We start from the raw sequence: 25,330 nt of genomic DNA on the forward strand, positions 1-25,330 counted from the left end.
GAATTAGAGGTGCATCTTCTCCATGCCTGTATTTACCATGCTGATTTCTTATTAAGATTTTTTAAAATGATTTTAACTGGTTCCAGCAATAGACAGAACTAACTATAGCAGTTCTCAGAGCAGCTCTAAAGTCCCTACCAAGCAGTACTGGAAACAACCTGAAAACACACACACAAAGAAAAACAGATCCCATATAGATGTACAAGCTATTTCTTATTCAAAAATTTTAAAATGTCCTTAAAACTACCTGATATGGGTCATGTTTCACCTAAACGAGGTCTGCATTAGGGGTAATATTGCTACAACCAAACATAAAAAAGAGAATACAATTTAACAGTAAACAAAAATGATATCCATATGAGTGAGACTTTAAAATATCCATATATATGCACATGCATTTTAGTGTGAAACAAGTACAATATAACACAAAAGATTACAGAGCTATAAAATTATATCACAATATAAAAGTAAATGATATACTTTGCAAATACATTAAAAGTCCATTCTGAGTGGTATAGTCTATAGAATACAAGTGGTATAGCATACATGTGTGGGATGTGAACAAAAATTAAAAGGCTAAAAAACTGGGTAACCAAATCAAAACATTGTTAGTTAGGTGCCATTGACTCATGCTTGAGTCCTAATGACTTGATGAATTACAGATCTAAAAAGAAAATGGTTTTGTGCTAGTCTGGTAAGGTCCTTCAGCATCATCTCCAGTGGCATATTGAGGGTGAGTGGCAGCCCGGGGTGGTGATGTTCCTCGTCTGCCCTCTTTGATCCTCGACCCCCCCCTGCCACACGAGCATCTCCCTTCCCTTCCCTTGTACCTCTTTAATTTTCCCGGCATGAGTAGCATCGCAAACTTGCTGCACGCATCGTGTCGGATCTCCCTCTGATGTCACTTCCTAGGCTCGGGCCCCAGAAGCGATGTCAGAGAGAGCCAACACCGAAATGGGCAGCAAGTTCGTGATACTGTTCTCACGGGGAAAATTAAAGAGGTATGACGGAAGGGAAGGGGTGTATGCGCATGGCAGGGGAGGCCAGGAAGGAGTGAGGAGGCAGAGAGAAGGACAGATGCCGGTGCCCAGGGCAGACCGCACCCCTTCCTTTCTATGCCACTGGTCATCCCCGTAGTTGTTTTCAATGTGTCAGCCACCTGGTTGCAGGTCGCCCTCTTCGCCTGATTCCTTCGATGTTCCTAAACATGATGTCCTTCTCCAATGATCTTTCTTTTCTGACAATATGACCAGAATAAGACAGTTGTAACTTCATCATTTGGACATTGAGTGACATAGCTGGTCTGATCTCTTCCAGAATTAATCTGTTAGGGACCTGGATTGGCCACCATGAGAACGGACTACTGGGCTTGATGGACCATTGGTCTGACCCAATTAGGCTATTCTTATGTAAAGTTCCTTTATATTCTTTGGGGGGGGGGGGGTTATGTTTGGTTTTAGCAAGATTATCTCTGATGCAGCCCTTTGGGTAAAATATGGCCCAGGTCAGGTAGTTAATGACATTTTAAAAGTTTTGAATAAAGAAGTAATTTATATATCTATTTGGGATTCATTGTTCTTTATGTCTACATTGCTGCAGGTTTGTGAGGCCTTTATATTGGACCTCAATACCCTGAAAACTACAGAGTCCAAGCAATACACTGTTCATACTGCCCTAGTTTTAACCCTGAGCTCCAGTGTCTAATTTACAAGGCAGTGCACAGCACTCACAAGTTCTCATAGTCTTCCACGGCTGGCATCATGATTGCTGCAGTTGTTTGGGTCTCGCCGAGCTGGGTAGGTAGGACCCAACATTTCAGCTTTCAAGCTGTGGCATGGTATGGTTCTTCATGGTGTGATCTGAGGTCTTTAGTTTGTCTATATTTATATACAGTGGGTCCTCAAACCTGATTGGCTGGGGCTTGAGGTAATTGAGGCAAGAAAATCCATTGGCCACCAATTTAAATTTTGCCAGGAAAGTCCTTTGGTCACAGTTTTAAATTCTGGTGGGAAAGAGGCTGGAAACTTTGAGAGGGAGAAGGTGTTTGTCCTCAGTTCCAGTCCTTTTTGCATTAAATTTCTTTTGGTTGAGCAGTTGCCATGCTTTGTTTATGAAGAGCCCTTTATCTCCATTGATGTTATTGGGGTGTCTTGCTATCTTTGTTGCTTCTTTGATTCTTCTCGGCCACCAACAGTCTTCTTTCTTCAAGACTTTTGAGTTCTCAGATCTAATCATATGACCACTTGGCATGGAGGGTTACAGATGATTTTTCTGTGTCGCATGGAGATAAAGGGCTCTCCAAAAACAAAGCATGGCAACCGCTCATCCAAAAGAAATTTTGTGCAAAAAGGATTGGGGCCAAGAACAAACACCTTCTCCCTCCCTCTCAGTTTCCAGTCTCTTTCCTGCCAGAATTTAAAATTGGCCAACAGACATTCCTGCCAAAATTCAAATTTGTGACCAACAAACTTTCCTGCCAAAGTTCAAATTCATGGCCAACGGACTTTTCTACCTCAATCACCAGCCAATCAGGTTTGAGGACCCACTATATATAAAGACAAACTGCAGACCTCACAACATACCCTAAAGAAAGCCACAACATGATGGCTGAAATGCCAATTCTATCTACTGACACGCAGCGAGACCCAGGCAAATACAGCAATCATAAAATTTACAATTTTGATAACAGCATAATAATAGTAAAATAACCAAATCTAAACATAAATACAATGAGGTAAACTTGAAACTTACTAATAGAACTACCATGAAACAGTATAAAAAAACATGCAGATAATGATTTAGCCCCAGTCATCACACAAATAAAACAGATCTGCAAGGAAAATTATACAAATAAGACATCCAAATGCCCAGCCTTCATCACAGATGCAAAAGATACCCACAGTCACATAAATAGCATCAAAACAATTTAAGAAATCTTCCATATTATAATATTGCAACATTTGAATAATAATAAATGTTATTAACATGTTATGCACAGTTCTAAAAAACCCATCCCATCCCAATTTTAACCTCCCCTTCTTCTCTTGTACCCAAAACCCCCTAACACCCAATAATGTAGATGACATTCCTGATTTCCAATATATGGGAATCAGATAGTCAAGTTCACATGTTTATGTGATATGACTTCAGGTCCCATCTGTCCAAACGTATTGATAATACATAGGTTTTAGAATAAATATATAATCAATAAACTTTACAAAACGAATTTGATTTTCTTTATATAAGTATGTGTAATCAACTTTTTTCTTTTTTTCTTTATAAATCATTTATTATAATTTATGCTATAATGAGCACATATAAAAATCAATATTGTACTAATAAAAATATTAAATAGTAAATCATATGATATATGTTTAGAAATATATATGCTATATGCATTTTATTTTATTATATATTAAATTTTGCTTTAATAGGATTCTTTCATTGTTTATTTTTATTTTCTTTTTCCAATCACAGCGATCCAAACAGACAAAGCAACAGACACTGCAATGAAGCATCTCCACATATTCAATATTAGCATCTGTATTTTTATTTTTATATGTATTTTTATTTGATACGCCTATTTTGGAATGTTGTTTTTTCTAAAGTTGAGCAAATGTGGGGAATTGATTGGCATTGCAATAGTTATAATATATTTTGGATTTTTGATGTTAAGCATCCTATTCCAAGAGGCCTTCAAAGAACAATCTTATCAGGTTTGAAAGTCATACTTTATCTTTGGATTGGACCTTTAAGACCAACATATAGTAATTGGCATTCTAGAATGTTACACATTTTAACAATGGAAAGTATGCAATTATCAGAATGGGACACTAGACAGGGAAGATAATTTTTTACTATTTGGTAATCTTATTTAGATACATTAACACCACATACTCGCAGTCGCATATTATTTAATATTTTAATTACAGTTCTAAAATGGGGAAAAAGGGGAGGGAATTGGGTATATTTGCTTTTAATGATAATGTTTATTATATATTAACTGTAAATTTTGGTTTTCTTCTTGTATTTGAAATGATTTTTTTACTATTTTATTTGTATTTGAAATTTAATAAATATGATTTACATAAAAAAAACCAAAAAAACCATGCAGCACTGAAATTCATATAACAGTAATATAATATCAGCATAATACTTATGAAACACCTAATAAGCACACATTAGAATATTCAGATAACATAGAAATGATGCTAATGCTTTTCTACCATACAGCTTACCTTATAGATGAGGGGCCAAGTGCAGGTATACAAGGGGACGCTGAAAAGTTCTCAATCCTACCAAGAAGAGATTGATGTGGATCCATGTCACTTACAAGTTATTTCAAACTTTTCTTGACACTTTTCATTTCAAATAATATAAAATGAAAAGTGTGGAATAACTTGTAAGTGTCATGGCTCCACATCATTCTCTTCTTGGTTGGGCAGAGAACTTTTCAGCGGCCCCTTGTATAGATGAGGACAAGATGGGTGGAACAGAGTCCTTTGGAATAAATAAATGGAAGACTAAATGCAAGGCAAGTTGTTTAGTTCCTTATATCTTATTTAACTGTACAACGTTACAGTGTGTGCTCTGTAGCCGGTGTAATTTTTGCAGGGAGGGTGTGATGTGGTCATGCCACTTGAAGCCTTCTATCAGTCATGCTTTAGCATTCTGAATTATTGGAACTTGGTTTGAACAGTGTACAGGAATGGACCACTGTGGTCAGACTTGTCTTTTCAATATATGGAGATAGATTTCATAGCTGCCAGAGGTGATGGAGATAATCTGTAAAGGTTGTTTGAATTTGCAAGATTAGAGTGAGAGATGAATCTAGCAGTATCCCCAGATTCCTGACCAGTGATTTTAGGGGGAGTTCATACTTCTCAAAAGGTATTTTGAAGGCAGGTATATGTCCACTTGTGTTAGGAACCTATAGAATCTCCGTTTTGCTTGGGTTCAAGGAGAGTTTGTTGTTGTATGCTCATTCCTGAGCTGCAGTTAGATAGACAGTTTACTCAAAAGCTGTGGGTAGATCTGGTTCAGTGGGTATGAGTAGTTGTCCATCATCAGCATACATACAGAATTTTATGTCCATCGACCAAAGCAGCTCAGCCAGAGTCTTAAGGTAGATATTAAATAAAATAGAAGACAGTATGAATCCTTGTGGGCGGAGTCAGGGCCGCCATCAGAAATTTCTGGGCCCCTTACTGAGCAATCCTATTGGGGCCCCCCACGCACCCCTTCCCCCCCACTTTTGTCCGGGGGGGTGCTATCAGGAAATCGGCAGGGGACAAAAAAAAGTATGACAGCAGTGTTTATTGTTGTGCACAGCAGAAGAATAATACAGGAATTTGTGCTATGGTGGCCTAGGACCAATGTTCCCTCTAAGGATTGATGAGGTGTGTGCAAAAAAAAATATGCATGAGCAACAAGTTACATATTCCACAAATTTATGAGCAGGCGCGGAGGACGCATTTTTAAACAAATGTAGTTTATCCTTGTACTCCTTATGTAATTTTAATCATCTATGGATATGTATGTATGTTTATTGTTCAAATGGTTTTATTTATTTCCCCAAATTTATTTTTGTTATACGCATTGAAAATATTTGATATTGCGTTTAAATCAAAATCTCAATAAACTTGAAACGAGTGCCCGTGAGATTGTAGGAGGGTTAAATACTCAAAACTTAGAAGAATAACAATTTACTTAAAGTTTTTGCTTCGCCAGCTTTCTGGTATCTTTACATACAGTGGCGTACCTAGCATATGTAACACCCGGGACCCATCATTTTTTGGCACCCCTCCCCATCTGTAAGAAAATCATGATTTTTAGTAACAAACCACACGTTACACATGAGTACCTAGGAAAAGGCAGCATCTTACATATTGCAGTGAGCAGTACATCAATACACCCATTGTAAAACTAAACAAGCCAGACAAGCACAGATCAATCCTACATCGTCAATCCTAACAGAAAACCATGTCTTTCAAACACACAGAACACAGAAAACATCTTCACCTAGTATGGAATATGTCATCACAAACTAACCCCTCCCCCTTTTACAAAACTGTAGTGTGGATTTTAGCCACGGTGGTAACAGCCCTGACGCTCATAGAATTCTGAGCATCAGAGCTGCTACCACCACGGCTGGTGCTAAAAAACGCTCCACAGTTTTGTAAAAGGGGGGATAAAATATTAATACACAGTTTCAACGCTCTAGCTCAGAGATGCCCAAACTTTTTGGGCTTGCGAGCTACTTTAAAATGACCAAGTCAAAATGATCTACCAAAAATAAAATTAAAAAACACAAAGCACACTATACGCTGAGAAAATGTTAATTATCATTCCTATTCTGGGTTTTTTTCAAAGAGGTCAAGGCAGATGACTCTATGCATTGTCACCTCAGTAACAACCATACAAAAATAGACAAATATACCCCCCATCCTTTTTATTAAACCACAATAGCAGTTTTTAGCGCAGGGAACTGCGCTAAATGCCCAGCGCTGCTCTCGACGCTCATAGGCTCCCTGCACTAAAAAACACTATTGTGATTTAGAAAAAAGGGGGCCATAGTGCAAAATATAGACAGCATATATAAATTCAGACACATTTTGATCACTAAATTGAAAATAAAATCATTTTCCTACCTTTGTTTGGTAATTTCATCTGGTTGCACTTATTCTTTTGACTGTGCATCCAATATTTCTTCCCTTCTTTCAGCCTCCCGTATGCTTCCTCTCCTCCAGACCTCATTCCCTCCCCAAACTTTTTCTTTCTTTCTCTATGTCTGTCTTTCTCTGATTCTGTGCCCCATTTTTTTGCTTTGTTTCTGGTTCCCTGTCCCCCCCCCTTCTTTCTTTCTTCCTTCCTTCCTTCGTGCCCCATTTTTTGCTTTTTTTTCTGGCTCTCTGTCCCCCCCCACCTTCTTTCTTTCTTCCTTCCTGCCTCCCCCATGCCACCACCGCCGCGGAATAGGCTGCTGCCACTGCCGCAATCTTCTGCACGGGGCCGATCAACTCTCGCCGCCCGACGTCAATTCTAACGTCGGAAAGGACATTCCGGGCAGCCAGGCAGCGATTGGCTAGCCAGAACGTCCTCAATTGATGTCGGGCCGCTGCGAGAGTTGGTCGGCCCAGCAGGGAAGAGAAGCAGGGAAATCAAAGACACGGTGCCGGCCTGATCCCCGATGGCAGCAGTGAGAAGGGAAGGGAAGCAGGTTGGGCACCACTGCTCTAGACGAGCCGCACTCTAAGGAGAACAGTTGACTGCCCCCCCCCCTCCCCCTCCCCTCCCCCCCTTCCCCCCCCTCCTCCCCTCCCTCTCCTCCCCCCCCCCCCCTTGGTATGCCACTGGAGCAGCAGCGTGTCTGGCCGGCTCGTTCGTTCAAAGCCGCGGGTGGCGGCTCCTTGCGAGATCCGCGCCTGCGTCGGAAGCCTCTCTGATATTGTGACGTCAGAGAGGCTTCCGATGCAGGAGTGGATAGCGCAAGGAGCCGCCAACCCGCGGCTTTGAACGAACGAGCCGGCTGCTGCTCCAAAAGGAAGAGAATGATCGCCTCCAGACCGCAGGCCGCAAATAAAACCTGGAGAGCCACACGTGGGCTGCGTGTTTGAGACCGCTGCCTTAGAGGGAACACTGCCTAGGACCTTGGGGGAGCCCGGGCCCCCTGTCACCTCTGGGCCCCTGAATGCAGGACTGGTAGTACTGCCCTGATGGCGGCCCTGGGCGGAGTTTGCACACACTCACTAATTTGCACATGTGTAATGCTTTGCACGTGCATGGTGGTTTTTCTGTCAGGAAAGGTAATAATGTGTTGTTGCTGAACAGAATTGATTGTTGTCTGTCTGACAAATAGGATTTGAACCATGTAAATACTGCGCCACTGATACCTGTTTCTGCCAATCTTGTAAGCATATGATCCACAGTGTCAAAGGCTGCTAAGAAATCCAGAAACACTAGTATTAAGGCAGATCGTCAAGAAGGGACACAAGAACTGTCTCTGTTCTGTGCCCAGGTCTGAAGCCAGACTGACATGGGTGTAGCAAATTATTTCCAATTAGTCAGTTGTAGAGTTGAATGTAGACTGTGGGGCTCATTTTCAAAAAAGATAACCAAAAGAAAGCATAAACTGGCAGTTGGACATCTTACTAGTCAAAATATCCAAGTGGGCATTTTCAAAACTGACTTTCCAGACGCCTTTCTGATTGTTTTGTCTCCAGTGCATCTAAATCTTAAGGGGCCGTATTAGAGGCGTGTTTTAGGTGGGCTTAGGACTTCAATGTTTTGCAGAGATAATCAAACCTATAACAAAATGTCCAAGGCTTTTTTTTTTTTTTAGACATTTGGAGCTAGACCTGTTTTAAAAATGAGCAAGGATCAAAAAGGAGCCCAAACTGGCAAGATGACCACTGGAGAGATTAAGGTATGACACCCCCCTCCCCTTTAGTCCCCCAGTGGTCACTGACCCCCCTCCCACCACCCAAAGATGTGAAAAAACAGTGTATTCTAGCCTGTATTATAATGGGGTGCTGAAATGTTCTGAGCCCAACCAACCAATTTCCTAAATTCTGTCACTGTAGCTGAAAAGAGTATTATTTTGTTAAGTGCCAATTTGCAGAAACAGAATTCTATGTTGTTTGGTTGGGCTGAGAACTTTTCAGCATCCCATCATACAGCTTCAGATGGACATATAGAGCAGAGAGGCACTCTAGGAGGTACTGCAGTGAATGTCACATTTAAAAGTCCCAGGTACACATGTTACTATAACCTGCTTATATTGTATAGTGAGCCCTTAAACAAATCCAGAACCTATGGTACCTACATAAAGATGACACCTGCAGGCATAAGGACTATTGTTGTGGTATAGGTGGGTATAGTACGTTTTGGGTGGATTTCGGAGGGCTCACCATACAATATAAGCAGGTTATAGTGACACGTTCCTGGGATTTTTTAATGTGAAGCCCACTAGAGCAGGGCTTCCCAAGTCCGATCCTCGAGATCTACTGGCAGGCCAGGTTTTCAGGATATCCACAATGAATATGCATGAGAGAGATATTTGCATACCAAGAAGGCAGTGCAGGCAAATCTCTCTCATGCATATTCATTGTGGATATCCTGAAAACCTGGCTTGCCAGTAGATCTTGAGGACCGGACTTTGGCAGCCCTGCCCTAGAGTGTCCCTCTGCTCTGCTCAGATATATGTGTGACCAGTTTGCTACGAATGCTGGCTGCTTGGACATCCCAATAGCTTGTGTTTGTGCATTTTTTATTTGGACATCTTTGTATTCAAAAATGGCCAAAAAATATTGATGTAGTAAGGGCCAAAACATCTAGATAGGTCAGGGGTAGGCAATTCTGGTCCTCGAGAGCTGGAGCCAGGTCAGGTTTTCAAGATATCCACAATAAATATTCATAAGTGGATATTCATTGTGGATATCCTGAAAACCTGACCTGGCTCTGGCTCTTGAGGATCGGAATTGCCTACGCCTCAGACAGGTCATTAAAAAAAAAAATTAAAAAAAAAGATACACATCTTGCCATTTTGAAAATTGACATTTTCTCTACTGAATTTCTAGATGTCTTTCCCAAAATGTTCATACTCAGACCATGGGGGCCACGGTGGCCCCGTCCGTCGCCTGCCTCTACATGTCTGAATACGAAGATAAACATGTCTACACTTCTAGATGGTTTAGTAAAGTTGGTCTATGGAGAAGGTATATAGACGATATCTTCTTTTTGTGGAATGGGGAGTGTGACGAATTGGGGGAATTCCTAAATGAGTTGAATCAGGCAGATCCCAACATAACTCTTACTCATGAAGTAAGTAGTGATAAGGTATCCTTTTTGGATATCCAAGTAGTAAAATCTCAGATCAACTCTCAAGTGTGTTACGATACTACCCTTTATAGGAAACCGTCCGATCGGAACACTCTCCTACATTATCACAGTTATCATCCAAAACCCCTTAGGGATAGTATCCCGGTGGGACAATTTTTAAGGTTGCGGAGGATCTGCTCTGACGAGTGGGATTTTCAGCAGCAGGCCATGCTTTTATACACAAAGTTTATGGAGAGAGGTTATCCTCCCCGGGTAGTTAAACGGGCATGGAAGAGAGCCCGTAACTGTCAGCGGGAGTGGCTGCCGTGGAGAATAGTGCCGTGGAGAATAGTGGAGCCGTGGTATGTGTATTGCCTTATTCCAATCGAAGTCAACAAATTAGAAAAATCATTTTGAAACACTGGCCAGTGCTGCAGGTACATGAGAGCTTAAACGACAGCCCTTTATTTGCCCATACTAGGGGCCGGAATTTAGGTCAGATTTTGAAACATCGTGACCCTGTCCAACAGAACAGAGAGGGTCCTCACATACGTTGTCATCAGTGTGTGTATTGCCCTCATGTCCTCAACACTGACCAAGTGGTAATTCCTCAAACAGGGGGTAAGAAATTTTATTTAAGAACAGGCACTAATTGTTTGTCATCTGCAGTAATATATTGCATTATTTGCCCTTGTAGGCTGTATTACATAAGACATACCCGGCGTGCTATTAAAATCCGCATTGCCGAACACTTGAGCAATATAAGATACAAACGTGTAACTGCCCCCCTGGTGAGCCATTGGATTGAGCAACAACACTCTATTGAGGAATTACAATATACTGTTCTTATGTGTGCTTATAAAGAATCTGGAAATATCACTCAACATCTTCTTTATTTGGAGCAGAAGTTTATATTCCAATGGCATACCTTGGCCCCCACAGGATTAAACAATGATATTGAATGGTTTCAATTATAATCAATCATGATGTCAGAAGTGATGATGTAGTAGGTAGTAAAAGGGGAGTGTATTTAAAGCGTGGCCTGTTGGGAAGTTCTTCTTGTCAGTAGTGCGTGTGTGAGCAGTATGGAGTGTTTGTGCCGGTAAGTTGTAGAGAGAGTGTGTACATTGAGTATTTCAAATGTAGTGTTTATTAAGTTAGCAAGCTGTGTGGTGCAGTGTTGATTTGAGTTATCTTGTAATTGTAGTACCCCTCCTGAAGAAGCCAGCGGGTGAAACCTAGGTTGGGGGGTTGGTATTGTGAATAAACAGAGGAGCCCGGAGCAGTTATGTGTACCATCTGCACCATTCAAAGTTAAGTTGTTGTGAAATTTATGATTTTATTTTTATTTAAGTTTTATTTTCTGTTATTTAGTCTTTGTTTGGTGGAGGAGACTGTGAACAACTATGATGGTCTCCTTAACAGCTGCCCGGTGAACTTGTTTCACCGGACCTCAGCTGTGGGTCTGAGTGTTCACTTAACCACATCAGCCTTGTGTTGAAATTAGTGCTTGAAGTAAAACAAAGGTGATTAGTACAACAGTGACATACTCAGACTTAGACATCCTATTGAAAATGCCCCTCTGTGTGTTATAAAAGGTTTTGCCAGGAAAGGAATGTTAGAGACTGGTCAGTAGTTTGAGCTTGTCCTGATCAAGTGAGCTTTTTTCAGTAGGGGCACATTCATACCTCTTTTTAGTGTTGATGGCAGCTGCTCTTGCTCAAGAGAGAAGTTACTTAGTAGCCCCTTCAGCGAGGCCTATGCTCGCTCGTTGCACTATCTTTCTGGGCAAGGTTCAAGAGGGCAAGTTGTAGACCGTAGACCTTTCAGAATTTTTCAAGCGCTTCCTCAATGACCTGCTTGAATGAGTCCTAGATGGCTGTGCATGATAGGAGAGAGGGAGTATTGTGGGAGCTTTGATGGAACTGCCTGTAGGTCCTTCTGGTAACCTTTAATGTTGTTGGCAAAGTATGTGGCAAAGCCATTGCTGGATAGTTATGACTGTGAAGGCTGGTTCTGTTGTGGGATTTGCAGTAGGCTGTTTACTATTTTAAATAGATGGTTGGTGGGATTTGCAGTTTTTTCAATTTACTGAGAGAAATATTGTTTTTTGGCTGTTAAGGTCTGGCAGTATACTGCCATGTGTTGAGCCTGTTCTTGATGCTTAAGAACCCCATTGGGACAACAGGGCAACAATTTTTGGTGGACAACAATAGGGGGCCCACTCTCCCCTAATTTCCTTCTATTTTAATAATTTTTCATAGGTGGTTAAGGGCTCATGACTCTTAGTGCCTGGGGGACACAGATCATAGTCAGTCTGTTCCTGCTTTCTAGGAAAGAAACAGTTAACAGCAGAAATCTGATGTGTACAAATTTTACCTTGTTTGGACTAATGCAAGGGTTTTTTCCTTTCTCTTGATGTCCTCCTTTTTCATTGAAAGATGCGTGCCACAAAAACATGAGTGCCTTTTATTGACAATACATCCATCTTTCTATCTTTCAATCTGCCTATCTGAATAAATTTAGGAGTGCCCATGCAAACCGGTGCATCTTTACTAAAGACCAGGGGCACCCTCCAATTTTGGAGGTACCCAGGGATAGGCTGGGGGGGCAATGCATTCCTCCCTCTTCTTCCTCTCCTCCCTCCGTCCCCTTTGCTGATGGGGATGCAGAGGCCTTGCCCACTGAAGAAATACAGTTCCTGAGCTGATCCCCCTCCTTCTTGCACTGCTTCTTTAGTACAAAACTTGGTGACGTGCAGTGGCGTACCTAGGGGGGGGGAGGTCCACCCCAGGTGCACGCCCCAAGGGGGTGCACAGGAGAGAGCTGGACGGGGGACCCGCGGAGTTAAATACATCTCGAGCCGCGAGGCTTGTCTTCTGTTCCTACCTGCCCTGCCGCTCACATATAGCCGATCGGAAGTCTTCCCCGATGTCAGCGCTGACGTCGGAGGGAGGGCTTAAGCAAAGCCTGCCCTCCTACATCAGCGCTGACGTCGGAGAATAATTCCGGTTGGCTATTTGTGCGTGGCAGGGCAGGCAGGAAACAGAAGACAAGCCTCGCGGCTCGAGCTCCGTTTTGCTGAGAAAGTTGCAAAGATGGGCTGGGAGGCAAATGCGGAACACAAAAGGGGGGAGGGAGTGCATTTTGGACACAAGACATGAACTTGGGAGAGAGGAAGGGAGGGAAAGAGATGCTGAGGTGGGGGATGGAATGGGTTTTTGGACACAGAAGGCATGGACTTGGGAGAGAAGAAGGGAGGGAAAGAGATGCTGAGGTGGGGTAGGAATGGGTTTTTGGATACAGAAGGCATGGACTTGGGAAAGAGGAAGGGAGGGAAAGAGATGCTGAGGTGGGGGAGAGAATGGGTTTTTGGACACAGAAGGCATGGACTTGGGAGAGAAGAAGGGAGGGAAAGAGATGCTGAGGTGGGGGAGGGAATGGGTTTTTGGACACAGAAGGCATGGACTTGGGAGAGAGGAAGGGAGGGAAAGAGATGGTTGTGTACACGGGGAATAAAAGAAAGGAGAATTTTTGGTCATAGGGAGGGACTGAGGTACAGATAGTGGCATACCAAGGTGGGGGGGGGGTTTACACCCCAAAGGGGTGCACAGCTGGCTACCCTCCAGTGTTCTCCCTAGGCCAGCAAACTGCGGCTCTTTAGCCACTTGAGTGCCACTGCCGCCATCGGGAACAGGCCGGCGCCGATTTCTCCCTGCTTTTCCTTGTGGGGCTGACCAACTCTCGCCACTTGCGTCAATTCTGACATCGGAGAGGATGTTCTGGGCCAGCCAATCGCTGCCTGGCTGGCCTAGAACGTCCTCTCCAACATTAGAATTGACGTCGGGTGGCGAGAGTTGGTCGGCCCCGTGGGGAAGAGAAGCAGTGCGAACTCGGCGCTGGCCTGTTCCCGATGGCGGCATTGGCAGCCTATTCCCCAGTGGCGGTGGCAGCATTTTACCAATGGTGGTGGCATAGGGGAGGGCAGGGAGAAAGAAAGAAAGGGGGGGGACAGGGAGCCAGAAAGAAAGAAAGGGGGCAGGGTGAAACAAAGAAAAATGGGGCATGGAGAGAGAGGGAAAGACAGACATACAGAATGAAAGAGGGTATTGAGAGAGAAAGAAAGAAGGAGGCAGGGTGAAACAAAGAAAGAAATGGGGCACGGAGAGAGAGAGAGAAAAACAGACATACAGAAAGAAAGGGGGTATGGAGAGAGAGAAAAAGAAAGAAGGGGCAGGGTGAACAAAGAAAAAGTTTGGGGAGGGAATGAGGTCTGGAGGAGAGGAAGCATACAGGAGGCTAAAAGAAGGGAAGAAATACTGGATGCACAGTCAGAAGAATAAAGTGCAACCAGAGACTGATGAAATTACCAAAGGTAGGAAAAATGATTTTATTTTCAATTTAGTGATCAAAATGTGTCTGCTTTTAGAATTTATATATGCTGTCTATATTTTGCACTATGTCCCCCTTTTACTAAACCGCAATAGCGTTTTTTAGTGCAGGGAGCCTATGAGCGTTGAGAGCAGCGTGGGGCATTCAGCGCAGATCCCTGTGCTAAAAACCACTATCGCGTTTTAGTAAAAAGGGAGGGGAAATATTTGTTTATTTTTGTATAGTTGTTACTAAGGTGACATTGCATAAAGTCATCTGCCTTGACCTCTTTGAAAACCCGCAGAATATAAATAATAATTAACATTTTCTCTGCGTGCTTTGTGTTTTTAAAATTTTATTGTTGGTAGATCATTTTGACTTGGCCACAAAGGTAAGGGGGAGGGAGGGAGGGGAGCTGCTGAAAGACATCTAGTAATCCTTGCAGGCTTGACTGTGCAGGGAATTATTTTTGAAAAATCATGTTTTGTTATATGACTGGCATTATTTAGACTTTAATTTCTATGAATGAATAGAATGAAAATTATATAAGTTACTTACTTGTTTTTATGTGCGTGCGCTGAAGGAAAGTGGAGAGAGAGTGGGCTGAGGACGCTGAAGGGAAATGGGGAAGAGAGAGTGGGGAGAAGACACTGATTTATAAATTGACAATTGTACAGAATATTGTTTCTTTTTATACTTTAATATAAACAATTCAAGGCTTGTGTGGATGGAATCAGGTGGTTTGCGGGGATGGGGACCGAGCTTACGGGGATTAGTCCAATAAAATGGTATTTTTTTATTTCTCATTATTTGTTTTATTTTTATTTGTTAATTTGTAAAGTGGTGATTGTTATGTATCAGTTTTTTCAAATTTACAGCTACTATCTTTATATTTTGCACTGTATTAGAGAACATGTGTTACTGTTTTTGTGGTGTTGCATTGTATCCAGGGTCTGGATTCTTGGTGGTTCAGTTTAATTTTTGTCTACATATTTTTATTTTTAGTTTGTGATTATTCCATATTGGGCGAGGGTGTATCTCTGTTCTGTGTGTACGAAAAGAACATAGTTTTCAGTTGGCATTGACTACAGGATCAATTGACTGTGCGGGATCTGGCTTGTTTAATTTTAAAATGTAAGTGTTGGTGTTCTAGTGCTCACTGCAGTGTTTAAGATGCTGCCTTTTCCTAGGTACACTCTTGTTGTGCGATATGTGGATTGTTACTAAAAATCATATTTTTCATATAGATGGGGGGTGTCAAAAAATGATGGGCCCCGGGTGCCACATACCCTAGGTACACCACTAGTGACGTGTCTCCTTCTACCAACTCCAGGAATCCCTGCGCATGCTCAGTTCTTGGGCAGACTTGCACGGTCTGTGTCTGTATATGGCTGTTTGGGGGAGGATGGGCTGGAGAGGGCTTCAATGGCTGGGAGGGTGTAGATAGGCTGGAGTAGGTTTTGACGGAGATTTCGGCAGTTGGAACCCAAGCACAGTACTGGGTAGAGCTTTGGATTCTTTTCCAGAAACAGCTAAGAAGAAAAAAAATTTAAATTGAATCAGATTGGGCAGACTGGATGGACCATTTGGGTCTTTATCTGCCGTCATCTACTATGTTACTATGTTATGTTATGTATGTAAGTAGTCCCAATGTCAGCAACTGGGGATTTGTCACTGACTTTTGCATTAAAGAAGCAGTGCAAGAAGGAGAGGAGCATCACAGGAACTATATTTCTTGGGGTAGCGGTGCTTCAGCATCCCCAACAGCCATTTAAAGGGGTGCTGCAGTTCTGAAGGGGGCCCGAGCCCAAAGTGTGCTAAAGATTGGCTCCACTGCAGACACAAGGAGTCAAAGGGAGTGAGAAGAGCAGGATGTGAGGAGTTAAGTTAGTGACTGTAGCATAGTATTGAAACAGGGCTCAAGGGACCACACATATGCTCCAACAACAGTTGGAAGGCAGTGGTAACTCTGAACCTGGCTGGAGAGGATGAGGTGACAGTAGAGCCAAATGGTAAATAGTTGGCATGGAAATGAGAATGGGGGTTGGGGACCATAGTGCAGCTGGATGGGAGCTCTCGAAAGGTGAGTGAGCGATGTAAAATGGGCCTCGTTGCAAAGCCTCTGGCATGCACTTTTCAGATTTTTTCCAGAACAAATCTTACTTGCTGTACACACAATTGCCTCAGATAATTCCAACTTTTTTCATGTCAAGGGCAACTTTGTCTTCTGCATGAAGGATACATCTTACAGAAAGAACAACTAGGGGTTAGGAATACTGGCTTGCAGATGCTGCATGCATGTAATGGATTCATGTATGTACGTATGTGCAGACATGCAGCAAAGTTTGACAGGCACGTTCACTTCATTCTGAAATACACCTAGAAAAGGAACAAATATAAGACAAGACAGGCCAAAACTTTCACCATCTGGGCTATCTTTTTCATTTTTAATATAAAACATACTTATTATTTAAGTTCAATGAATTTAGTACAATGTTTTTACAGGGGGAAATGATTACATAGACCATTTACATTCTGATGAGCTGTGCAAGATGGCATATTTATGAATCCTCATTTTTTTTCTTTTAGTTCAGCTCCAATATTTCCATTGATTGATTGGAGTAAAAAAATGATCACAAAAAAGGACAAAAGCAACACAAATATAACAACACAATGGGAACTGACAGAACATCCAAACTAGACAGGATATCACGTAATACCTAGTGCTCTATAGTCCACCACATATGCATCTAATATACTCCAGTTTGCCCTGAAAGAATGCTATCAATTATGTTTCTCAGCTGCTTCCATCTCATGTTTATAAGCAACACAAACTGTGTCCCACCAGAATATCTCATTAATCATGGCTATATCCTTCCAATTACCAAGAATTTGCTGTGCTGCTATAGCTAGTAACATATCAAATAGCCTAATTTATTTGGCCCTAAATACCCCCTTAAGCACAGTAAACTTCAATGCAGCACTCTTATTAAGGCAGATCACATATAATACCAAAATTCTTTGTAACATTAGCCCAATCTTTCTGCCAAAAAGGCTCAATGCGTACACAAAGAACCCACCATGTGATCTAAAATACCAGTTTCTTTTAAGCAAACCAACTCTTATCAGATTCTGCAGTTTTGCTGGACTGTGCGCTAGCCGGTGTCGATGTAACTCTGAGCAACCTAAAAACAAGAACTGCACCAGAGATGCAGACAGTGATACTCTTAACAGCACTTTCCTAAAACTATTCCCGCTGGGTAGGTGCCAGTGCTAAATGTAGCTCATGTTCCCACACTTTCAAAAGACCATGGTAGCCAGCATTTGCCTCACTCACAAGAAACCTTTGTGAATGTGAGGTCACATGTCCGTTCTCCTGAAGCATTTTATGCAAAGTAATAGGAATGAGCAACCAGAAAATTTTTGTTTACAGATATTTTTTTGCTTTATTTGGATTTTTCTGGCCATCCAGTTTTGTTTTTTTTTCCAATTTCTGGTAACAGTGCACACTGTGTGGAAAAAGGGTGATTTATGCAGCACCAGCTAATCAATATTAAGAACTTAACTGACCATGGGTTGCAGCATAAAGATAGGACTGTGTTTTACGCAGTCACATTTATGAGTTACTCTGGCTGATTAAGTGCTGAATATTGGCATTTAATTGGCCAAATGTCTACTCTACCTCCGGGATGCCCCCCAAATAGCTGCCTTTTACTTAATTTTGCTAATTTTCAGTGGCTACTGAAATTATAGATAATAATAACAGTTTATATACCCCAGGACCGTGAACTTCTATGCGGTTTACAATGATTAAAAATGCTACAAAATGAGTAGAACTAACATAACCCTGAACAAACGATTTAACCAATGAGCTTTGAATCAATTACAAAACGTCACTTTTTTCTACTCATTTTCATTGGTAACAACACGCACCTGCATAGAATGTCATTTGTCATTTCCTATATCATTGCAAACAGGCAAACAGAAGAGTTCCTCGCCTTGGGATATCAACAAAAAAGGCAAGGAGGATGTCTTAACAACCAACATGAGTCTTTATTAGAAACAGTAGGTCCCAATACGGGATCCCGGTTTCAGCGTTTAAAAACGCCTTCTCCAGGGGACACTGTACTCCAAATGTCAAGAGAAAGATACACAAAATTGTTAAATAAAAAAAGAGGGAGGGTTCAAGTTTGTAGCCACCACTCAGGTGCCCTCCCATGCTTGACTCTTTTCCAAAGGGCACTTGTGCGCATGGGGGAAAAGAGAAAGCATTTGCAAACAATAGTCCATTTCTGCAAACTAATAAAATGAAGTATTTTCATATAGTCTAGAAAACTTGACATTTAAGGAGGAAGTTATCAAAATGGGCTATCAAAGAGATGTTGTTAGGTGTCATTGCATAAAATGGGACCTGTGCTAAAATAGTATGAGTTAGTGGCAAAGTAACATGTCTCTGTTGTACTCTGTCCATTACCCCCCTCTGTAACCCTATTCCTTTCCTTGTGTCTGGCATTGTCCCTATGTTCCTGTCTTTATGCTCTCTCCATGCCAAGCATCACTTCTCTGTCTCTCTTCCTCCTCATGTCCAGCTTTTCTCCTCTTTCCTTCCTCCTGCACCTCCCATCCCTGACAGCCCTGTTCTTGTGCTCCAGGTTTTCTCACTCCCTCCCCATTCCCCTTGTTGGTTCAGCATCTTTCTCTCCCTTCTGTTTCTCTCCACTATGATCCAGCATCCCTCCCTCTCTTCCCTAGCCCATTTGCATTGGGTATCTCTCCCCCCCTCTGCTTACTACTCACCCCCAGGTCCAGCATTGCTCCCCCTCCCCTTTGATCCAGGTCTCTCTCTTCCTTCTGTCCCTCACCCCTCCAGGTTCAGCATATCTTCCTTCTCTCTCCTCCTCTTTATTCTCCCCTTTACTCTGAACCTCTCTCTCTCCCTCCTCTGCTATATCCCCTTTTCTCTAGATCCAACATTTCAGCACCTCTCTTCCCCTCCCCTTTACTCCAGGCCTCTCTCTCTGTTTTCTCTGCTTCGTCTCCCCCCCCCAAGGTCTAGGATCCAGCATCTCTTCTCCCTTCACTACAGATCTGGCATCCCTCTCTTCCTTTGCCATTCCTCCTTGAGTCTGGCATATCTCTGTAACCCCCACCACTCCGTCGATCCTCCAAATGTATCCACACTAGCAGAGATTAAAATAGGCTTCCACCAGCTGGCCCCTCCATGGCATTTCCTCTATGGTTGGTTTGTATTCAAAAGGCAATATATCAAGTTTAATAAATCATCTCACTCACAGGAAGTTGCATTGGAAAGATGGGATGCTTCACAGGAAAGGTCATGGAAGGTCAGCCAGAGGCAGCCTATTTTTATTGTCTCTGCTGTCAACCTGCCATATGTTAGAGGGACCATGGGGGAGGGGGGTAGAGAAATGCCATAATTGCAGGGGCACTCAATGTGACCATCACTCCTCTTGCTTCCCCTCCCCCCCTTTCTTTTGCTTCTCCCCTTTAATGACCACCACTTCTCTCTTGCTTTACCCCTCCCTGCGGTAACTAGCACTTCCATTTTATCCCCCCTCTCCTGGTGACCAGCATGTCATTCTCCTTTCCTCCAACCCCATGATGACTGTCAATTCTCTCTCCCTTCCCGCCCCTCTCCCCCTGCAGTCACTGGCAATCTGGCATCTCCCTCTCCTGATCTGGTGTCCGGGACATCTGGTCTCTCAAATCACCCTTCACCACAGCTGCTTCCTTTTAAAGGTTAGATCTTCACCAGCAGTGAGCAGCCTGACTGATACGCTGCTTACAGCAGCTCTGTAGCCCTTCTTGCTAACGTAACAGGAAGTTGCATTGAAAGGAAGAGCTGTGGGGCTGGCGCACGCAGCATATCGGTCAAGTTGCTTACTGCCAGTGAAGATTTAACCTTTAACAGTGGCCACAGCAATAGCGACATGAAGGGGATGACAAGAGGGAAACACCAGCTTGCTGGTTACTGCAGGGTGAGGAGGCATTCAAGTTTTCTAGCTTGACTATAAGCCGAGTCCCAAAATCTTGGCTTATAGTCGAGTATTTACAGAACTTCCACTAGCTCAGTGGCTAGTGTGATGTTTGCACCTAATGCTGTCAGGCACGTAACTGATAGTATTCTATGCCCCTCTAACATTCATACTCCCTCTATCAGTTTTGCACTAAAGAAATTATGGGCTCCTTTTATCAAGGTGCGATACGGGGGTTAGTGCGGACATTTCATCACGTGCTAACCCCCGCGGCATGCCAAAAAACTAACGCCTCATCAATGGAGGCATTAGTGATTAGTGCGGCAGGCAGTTGAACGCACGGTATTCCGCGCGTTAACCGCCTACCGCACCTTGATAAAAGGAGCCCTATATCCTAAAGTTATAGAAAACCAACTAAGGGCTCCTTTTACTAAGGTGTGCTAGCGGTTTTGGCGCGCGCTACAATGCTGCGGGTGCTAAATGCTAACACCTCCATAGAGCTTGCGTTAGTATTTTTCATTTAGCACGTGGTTAGCGCGCGCTAAAAATGCTAGCACACCTTAGTAAAAGGAGCCTTAAGTGTAGTTACATGCATAACTGCTAGTACTGTATTCTATGTCCTGTACGTGCAATTTTCCATGTTAAATGTGACAATAGGCATGCCAGACTCCTGTAAAGAAATTAGGAAGCTAGTACTGAACATTTAAAATGCTGGCTGATTTTAGGCTGCGGAAATAGACACTAACATCTACCACATACTACCAACATTCGTGCTAATTACTTAGAAACCAAACCACTAAAATTAAAAACAAACAAAAAAGAAATCCCACAGATTTTACACATAGAAAAGCCTTTCTAAAATTTTCTCTATAGTATCTGGGAAATATTTTATCTGGCACCTTACATAAAATGTTAGAAGTCATGCTTAAGATCTTGGACACTGTGCAAAATTTAAATCTAAAATAAATAAATAATTAAAACTTAACGGGACAATTTGCCTGTAGAGCATTTCACTACGATCTATTTATTAAAACAGTTATATGCACTGGAGTGTGACTAGATGTTGGAAGAGTGTGTTTTCATGCTTTTATTTTGAAAACCAAAGTTAAAAACAAAAGAAACTCTGTGGAATGATGATGTTCCTTAAATGGACTTTATTGATAAATATCAAAGTTCCAAAAGTACATAAAATCATCCACTTAAAATAAAATCATCCACATAAAAATAAAGTAATCCACATGAAAAACTTAAAGGACTTAGTCCACTAGGGGTGCAGGACCCAGCATGATCCGCATTTCGACAAAGTCTTCTTCAGGGGTCCCTGAGGGTCTTATAATGGTGAATACGTGAAGAATCTAATATGCAAGCAGCGTCTTTCTCATGGCTCACCACATATTAGATTCTCTGTACAAAAAACCCGGAGGAAGCTGCTTCACGGCAGCGAAACGGGTTGGAACACACATTACGGGGCTGCAGCGGTGATAGATTGTATGCTGCTGCTTCATAATTCAACATCAAGTTGAAAAGATAAGTGTTTAACTGAAGCCTCGACTGATGTTATAATCTATTTTGTTCTTTTGCACAGTTATTTGCATATTTGCACTTTAGAAATGCTATTTGCACAGCTCTGTGATTTGCTATTTGCACAGTTCGAAAAAAATATAAACAAAGAAAAAATATAAATTAAAGTATAAAAAGAATAAGTTAAATAGGTTAGATACATGTTTAAATCTATTGAGTAGTGAAGATAATTATCTAAATAGTTACAAGATTACGTCACGTTTATACATGAAGGTTTTGGATCAATGAAAGATACCCATGCCACGATTCCTTATATGGATGATATTATTATGATCCTTGGGGTGGCAATTCTGAGATTCTTTCCTTCATTTTAAAAATTAAAATTAAATTATTTCATTAGAGGTTTTTTCTCAATTGATTAACCTTTTGTGGATCTAGTTATGTGTGGTTAATCTTTCTCTTTTTCTGTATTTATTTAAGTTCCAACAGTGACAATACAACTGGAGCCGACCTCCGATTGGCTGAGGTAGAGGCTAGGAAAAAGAAACAGTGGCTATGCTTTCTAGAAGCTCGTCAAAATGACTGAGCAGTCTTTGAAGGAGCTCCTGATTGAGTTTTCTGAGGATACTGTTGCTTTTGCTTTTTCTGCTGCGGTCGAGGAGGAACATCTGGTTTTGAAGCAAAACACTTTTGATATGAAAAAGGCTAAAAAGATTTAGAAGTTGAAGGCTAGGCTTGGATTTAACGAAAGCATCCCAATGTTTCTCATGATCAGTGAGCTTTGTGTAGCGTTTTCAATAGAGTCACCAAAGAGCTCATCTCCTAAGCAGGGAATGTTAGCTAATCTGTCCTGAAGATTGAGACGTCTCATGGCCACTGGCATAGCTTAGGTCAGACATGGGCAACTCTGGTCCTCGAGGGCCAGAATCCAATCGGGTTTTCAGGATGTCCCCAATGAATATGCATGAGATCTATTTGTATGCACTGCTTTCAATGCATATTCATTGGGGAAATGGTGAGAGGTGTTTCCCAATTCTTGTAAAGGTAATCTGAGACATTCTTTAGGAGGCTCATCATAATCTAAGGCCTCCAAGTATTCAGCACTATAGGCAGAATCAGTTTCTAGCTTTTCCCAACTTCCTACCAAATTTAGTGAAAGAAAGTCTTTCAGTAGGAGATTTAGCCCTTGATGGAGACTTCTGTGGAAACTTTTCCAAGGGAGTGTCATAAGCCTCCATTGTAGACTCAGATAAATTCTCAATTGAATCAGACTGTAAGTGGTGAAGGAGTGCATTGAGAAAATCGATGCTTGCGTGGAGTCCGGAGTCAATCCGATGACAATGAAGAGGTATGATACGAAGCTCTTTTTCTCTTTGAAGAACATGAGGGAGAGTGATGTTTTCTTTTGGAAGCACGTGAGGAAGAACAATGCTTACTGGTCTTCGAGCGTCGAGAGAAGGAAGAGGAATAACGATGCCTCGATGAAGAACTGGACCTGCGATGTTTAGGCATGGAGCATCGATGCCATTCCCAAGAACCAGTTGTGGTACCACTAGATCTAACAGGCATATGCTGAGGCTGGGCCTGTACCGAGGGAGTCAATATTAGGATAAGCAATTTGAAAGCAACACCCAATTCCGCTTGGAAAAGTGTATTGAGCTTTTCACTAAAGGAAAGCACCGGTACCTCTATCTTATCTGCTGGTACCTTAGGTGCCGCTGCTTGCCTTGGAGAGGGTGACCTTGATGAGGATGTACACCTCGATGTTGAGGCAAGCCGTAAAAGTGGTCATCGCTGATTGGTCAGCATCAAGGGGCTCGATGCTAGATTGACCTATGATGCTAGTTGGGAAGCTGGTGGCTTCTTACCTTGCTTACTGGACGAAGTGAGGTCTCCCGACGCTGGTGTTGATATCAATGTTAAAGTCTTCAATGTCTTGTCAATGCCCATGTTTGTCCTGAACAACTTCTCCTGTTGAAGTTTGTGGCTCTTGATGAAACATTTCTGCAGGGTAGAACACCGAGCACAGGATTCTACCCCATGTTCAGGCCCAAGGCACTGCAAGCACCAACTATGTGGGTTGGTGATAGAAATTGGCCTTTAGCACCTGCAACACTTTTTGAAGCCCATTAATGACCTGGACATTGACGGAAAAACCGCGTCAGCCAAGTCAAACTGAATGGCTGAGAAGAAAAAATGAAGCCCTCGACAGCAAAAGCTGTGAGGAAAAGAAAAGTCTCTTTTCTCTTTTTTTTTTAGAAGAAGAAATATTTAAAAGCGGGAACACAAATGTCAAATAACTGAACAATGTTCAGAGACACGATGTCTTATGTCTGCAGAAAACTAAGAACTGAGGAGCCGTGAGCCTATGTCGAGTGGGAGGGCACTCGCGGATGCACGGTGCAGGCAGTTCGCAAACTCTCTCAAGTTCTTAAACTGATGATGCACTTTTAAACTTATCCTTAATGGGGCTCCATAGATGACATCACCCACATGCTGCCTGCCTGTCCTGGGATAAATATTTTTTCATGTGCTTTGTTTAAGTAATGCATTATTAAACATCTTTTGACCTTAATATCAAACTGGAGTCCTCTTTACCCCCCAAAATAGAACCCGGAGGAAGCTGCTTCACGGCAGCGAAACGGGTTGGAACACACATTACGGGGCTGCAGCGGTGATAGATTGTATGCTGCTGCTTCATAATTCAACATCAAGTTGAAAAGATAAGTGCTTAACTGAAGCCTCGACTGATGTTATAACCTACATGTGATTGCCTCCGGCACGCCTAAGTGACACCTAAGTTACATCCACATATTTCACACCCAACTAACACCCAAAACACTTGATTTTGCAAAGGAATTCTCTTTACACCAAAAAAATAGAAGGTTTAGTATGCAATATATACAGTGGCACCTTGGTTTGCAAGCATAATTCGTTCCAGAAGAATGCTTGTATATCAAAGCTAGTTTCCCCATAGAAAATAAGGGAAACTCGGATGATTCATTCCACATCCCAAAAAGACCCCCCCCAGGCCACTGTTGCTGCTCGTTCCCACTCCAGGAACCAGCTTCGCACCCCCTGTGGCCCACCCCAAACCCTTACCTCAAGCGGACACCGGCACGCACCAACCCACAGGACATACGCGTGCCGGTGCCAGTGCTGAAAGAACCTGCCGCTGATCTATGCTGGACTGCTGCGGGGCCTTGAGCATCTATGCATGCTCAAGACCTTCTGGCTCCCACCCTCTCCGAGATTCTCATGAGATTCTGGCTCCCACCCTCTCGAAGAATCTCAGAGAGGGTGGGAACCAGAAGGCCTTGAGCATGTGCAGTTGCTCAAGGCCCTGCAGCAGCCCAGCATAGATAAGCGGCAGGCTCTTTCAGCACCAGCACGTGCATGTCCTATGGGTTGGTGCGTGCTGGTGTCTGCTTGAGGTTAGGGTTTGGGGGTGGGCCGCAGGGGGTGTGAAGCAGGTTCCCGGGGTGGGGGCTCGCATTTTGAGTCAACGCTCGGTTTGCGAGTAAAAGTTTGCAGGAGTGGTTTGCTCATCTTGCAACACACTCGCAAACTACACTGCTCGCAAACCGAGGTTTGATTGTATTTTTTTTTTTTAATGTGCTTTGAGG

General features: G+C 42.6%; 1 protein-coding gene across 1 annotated transcript in view; it reads right to left on the minus strand.

Annotated features, from left to right (window-relative positions):
• Positions 1 to 25,330, minus strand: part of MANSC4 (MANSC domain containing 4) — an 81,599-nt gene that overhangs the window by 50,240 nt on the left and 6,029 nt on the right. The gene's annotated exons all lie outside the window — the stretch shown is intronic.

This window comes from Geotrypetes seraphini, chromosome 7 (genome assembly GCF_902459505.1).
Source record: "Geotrypetes seraphini chromosome 7, aGeoSer1.1, whole genome shotgun sequence".
NCBI lineage: Eukaryota > Metazoa > Chordata > Amphibia > Gymnophiona > Dermophiidae > Geotrypetes > Geotrypetes seraphini.